General features: G+C 43.7%; 1 protein-coding gene across 1 annotated transcript in view; it reads left to right on the top strand.

The window, feature by feature from the left end:
- The window catches only part of LOC134445672 (tripartite motif-containing protein 16-like), a 245965-nt gene that overhangs the window by 128629 nt on the left and 112336 nt on the right, over window positions 1-5000 (top strand). The gene's annotated exons all lie outside the window — the stretch shown is intronic.

Genomic DNA, 5000 nt, shown 5'->3' with positions numbered 1-5000 from the left:
GACAGCCATCATTACTTGCTCCCGCCTTCGCAGATATTTAAATCCCTCCTTTCCCTTTCACCTGTCTCGCGTGAAGGCTTTCCGAATTGTGCCACCACCTCCCCCTACTCCTCCATTCACTAGAGCACCCAGCTACACTCCTACCCAACTACATGCGTTCCATTCCCTGCCGCACCCGTAAATGTTGTTTATATATGAGTGATTCTACGAGTCGGCTGTGCTTTTAAGTACATGGACTTTATTTGCCAATTCCACTAACTATTAACTGCATTCAATAATGTTTTGGACATACATTAGCACACATTTAACTTTCATATAATACAGAAAGTGTAGACATGCCATTATTTCCCTCAGCAAGAATGAATATTTAATATTGGTTTTGGGCGTTGTCATGCCGTCCTGTTTTCCAAATGTCAGATTCAGTCTTCATATTAGCATGTAAAGAAACTTGTTTTGCCCAAGACGATTGCAAATGTTGATTCACTGTAATCATCACAATATGATTTATATGAAATTTGCCATTTCAACTGCTGCAACATTTTGATGGCATTTCCTGATTGAACAACTTGTGTGACGACAGCATAGAAAATGTTCAGTGTAGAAAAAAATGCCCAACCCATTTCTGTTGAAGGAATCGTGTTGCAAACATTCTTGAAGACCGCCACTATCACCCGGTTGACCATCTCACCTGGTCCTACCTGCTTTCTCCTTGATAACAAGAACAATTCTGATTGGCCAATCGCTAACCCCACCCACCCTGGGCTCCTCCTTAGTGTTGTGAGGTGCTGAGGAAGTTAGCTGTCATTCTGCTGCTGGTTCTCAGTGTGTGTACTAGTGTTAAGAAAAGCTTCAAAATGTCGATAGTGTCTTCTCAGGAGGAGGACTCCTTCACTTGTCCAGTATGTCTAGACCTGTTGAGGGATCCGGTGACAATTCTCTGTGGACATAATTTCTGTAAGAGGTGCATTAATGGCTGCTGGGATCGGAAGGATGGGAAAAGAAAATATAGCTGTCCCCTCTGCAAGCACAACTTTGACTCCAGGCCTGTCCTTCACAAAAACCCTCTAATTGCTGAAATGGTAGAGAAGTTTAGGAAGACCAGCATCCAAGCTGCTGTTCCTGCTCGCTGTTATGCTGGACCTGGAGATGTGGCCTGTGACGTCTGCTCTGGGAGAAAACTCAAAGCTGTCAAGTCCTGTCTGGAGTGTCTGAAGTCGTACTGTGCCACTCACCTAAAAGCTCACAATGAACTTGTGGATAAAAATCACAACATGATTGAGGCCACTGGCAAGCTACAGGAGAGGATCTGTCCCCGTCATAAGAAGGTTTTTGAAATATTCTGTCGCACTGACCAGAGTTGCATTTGCTATCTGTGTACTATGGACGATCATAAAGGTCATGACACAATCACAGCTACGGCAGAGTGGAGTCATAAAAAGGTAAGACATGAAGGCCTACATAATATCTTTGGGATGTCATTTTTAATCTTCCAAACAAAGTTGGAGCATAATAATCACTCAAATGCAGTTTGTTTAGATCCACTGTGCCATACCCTGCCCTGTGTTGTATGTGTCTCAGTGGACAACACCTCAGCCCAGCTAAAAACGAAAGGTGGCTGCGTGTGTATGTAGAAATATTAGAGCAATCCAGAAAAACAGGTTGGGCTGCTTTCAGACACACTGAGGCACACACAATGTTAGTATTCATTTGTATAGTTAATGCACAGGTAATACCTAGTTTAATGGCAACATAACCGTTTTTGTAAATGTGTCTCATTGAAGAGGTGAATTACAGTTTATTAAATGAAATTAAATCTACAATGTATTTATTTGAAACAATGACAGACCAACTTCAGTGTTGTCTAATTTGTCATTGAGTGTTGTGTTATTACAGGATCCAAACCAGCTTGGCTCATGCCATTAAGTCTTTTACACTTAAATCACTTTGTGTTAAATGAACTACTGAGTTTCACAGCTGAAATGAGTCACGTCATTTAGCAGCATTCACAGTTGCTTGTGAAATTGTATTGCAGAACAGCTATAAAGCATCTTAAGTTATGATGATTAGACATTAGCAGTCAATTCATTATCTGTTGCTGTGATTCCTGATGTTGTAGGAGGGGTTGGGGCAGAGCCAGAGGAGATGCCAGCAGATAATCCAGTTGAAGGAGAAGGAGCTGCAGGAGCTGAGGAAGGCTGTGGAGACTCTCAAGGTGAGAACTGACCAGAGGAGAAGACAACCGGCAGCAGATTTCTTGTTATGAAGTGTAACTAACATGAAAAGTTTAGTCTTATGTGCAACATAATGCTGAGGGCTGCCAGTGGGACAAAGCTGTTCTTGTTGTTCAAACTGCATCTGCACGTTATGACCGCTATGACCATTCACTCCCCTTCATTACTACGGACTCACATTGCTTTCCATAATTTGGTCTCATTAAAAGAAAATATTATAAATTATCACTGCTCCTGATCTCTCTCTGTCTCTCTCTCTCTCTCTCTCACTCTCACACACACACACACACACACACATCCTCTCTCTCTCTCTCTCTCTCTCCCTCTCTCTCTCTCTCTCTCTCTCTCTCTCTCTCTCTCTCTCTCTCTCTCTCTCTCTGTGTGTGTGTGTGTCCTATCAGTCTGGTGCACAGACAGCAGTAGACGAGAGTGATAAGATGTTTGCTGAGATGATTCGCTCAATTGAGAGAAGGTGCTCTGAGGTGACAGAGCTGATCAGAGCTCAGGAGAAGGCTGAGGTGAGTCGTGCTGAAGGAATCCTGAAGCGACTGGAGCAGGAGATTGCTGAGCTGAAGAGGACAGATGCTGAGATGAAGCAACTTTCACAGACACAGGATCCCATCCATTTCATCAAGGTAGACAGACCTTGGTCAATTTTGATCAAGTCCGACAGGCAGACAAAGATGCATCCACTTGTTGCTTATTGATGAAAATGAATGAATACAATTCTATGTAACACAAGAAATGGTGGCGAAGATGTCGTGTTTTGGTCGATTTAAAGAATGCATTTCAATGTAATCAGTCCATTAGTGTGGTGATGAAATGTCACATTATACAGTAGTTATGATTATACTGAAAATGTGATAGACCAATAAATCTAAGGTCATATAAATCATGGTCATTCTGAATTACAAATTGAAATGAAAGTGAAATAATCCGCAAAGCTATATTACGGAACCATGACCTCTGCTGAGAGAGATTGGAAATGAAGCTCTCAAGGTGGCAAAGGCATAGTTATATTTCCAATGGTCTCTGTGTAGAACATGGTGTCTATGGCTTGTGATCCATGCAGTGCTGTGACCAGAAGGACCTTCAGCCAAAGCCACTTCTTTGATCCTCTGAAGGAATCTGTGTCTGCACTTAAGGTGCAGCTGGAGGAGAAATTAGGTTCAATTTTCAAGCAGGAAATAGTCAAGATATCTACAGCAGGTAGGACACATAGGGAATTACAATATGATACATTACAATACACATCACAAGACTATCATCACTCATGACTGACAACAATGTTCTTTATCTCAAAACAGCAACTAAAGCACAGATCATACCACGTGAGTCTTTACACACACACACACACACACACACACACACACACACACACACACACACACACACACACACACACACACACACACACACACACACACACACACACACACTAATAATTAAGCGGTGTCCGCTGGTGTGTCTCTGTGTTGGTCTGCAGATCCTGATCCTGAATTCCCAGTCAGAAGAGCAGACAGTAAGAGGCTCCTGCCACCAAGCAGTAAGTCATTACTGAGGACCTATAACAGCCTCTACAGCATTTACACACACACAAGCCCACACATGCATGCACACACGCACATACGCACATACGCACTGGTGATGATGAGAAGTACAGTATAAGAGTGATTCATTACACACACACACACACACACACACACACACACACACACACACACACACACACACACACACACACACACACACACACACACACACACACACAATAACTAAGCAGTGTCTGCTGATATGGGAAAAGCATTTGTATTCATATATTTAAAGCCAAGGGGAGAGTATGTTCATTGAATGTGAGATGCATGTGGGTGAATTTGTGTCTGTGTTGGTCTGCAGATCCTGATCCTGTATTCCAAGTCAGAAGACAATACAGCTGTAAGTTTGCGATTTGTAATGAATGTAGGCCTACTGACCGTAATTTCAAGACGCTTTTTACTGATCTGCAAACGTGATGCGAGAGAACAGACTCTCCACACTCTGCAAACACGGACAACTTTCCAGTATCAAGGAAAAAGATGAAAGGAGTTTAGGGTTTGGGACTCTTGGGAAAGGAGGCTATAAGAGATAAAGATTCAGTAGGTTAGAATTATTTTGAGTAACCTTTGAATCGCACGTTTATGAAGAAACGTGAGGATATTACGAGGCAGAAGACGTCGCCGAATTAGCACCGGTTGGTAGTTTCTCTTTTTCTGAATAGCCTACTGTGTTGCTGACTTGTTCCTGAGTCTCCACCCCATAAAAAATAGCGTGTGGTCTCATTAGGGCTAGGCTACGATGTTATTGAGCTGCGTTTGAGGGAAAAGACGCACGCTGTTCTCTGTATCTTAAATTGATAACTTGTGCAATCCCACTACGGCGCATCACAGAGAACATGTCAGAGAGCGTTGATTCACACGCAGCGTCCATAAGCTCAGTGTTGATGACACAGATATGGCCCTGTCTCGCGTAAGGGGGGCCCCGCCTTAAATGTCTTCGGAACTACTCCCCCCCCCAGCCAGGGGCCCCCACCCGAGCAGGGCCCCCCCGCACCGCGGGGGCTGCGGGGGTATACTTTACGGCCGTGGGTGAATGTGTGTCTGTGTTGGTCTGCAGATCCTGATCCTGAATTCCAAGTCAGAAGAGCAGACAGTAAGAGGCTCCTGCCTCCAAGCAGTAAGTCATTACTGAGGACCTCTAACAGCCTCATCGGCCTTTACACCCAAACCCCCC

The sequence above is a fragment of the Engraulis encrasicolus genome, chromosome 3, assembly GCF_034702125.1.
Source record: "Engraulis encrasicolus isolate BLACKSEA-1 chromosome 3, IST_EnEncr_1.0, whole genome shotgun sequence".
Lineage (NCBI taxonomy): Eukaryota > Metazoa > Chordata > Actinopteri > Clupeiformes > Engraulidae > Engraulis > Engraulis encrasicolus.
Note: the sequence above shows the minus strand (reverse complement) of the source record. Positions and strands in the feature narration are given on the sequence as shown.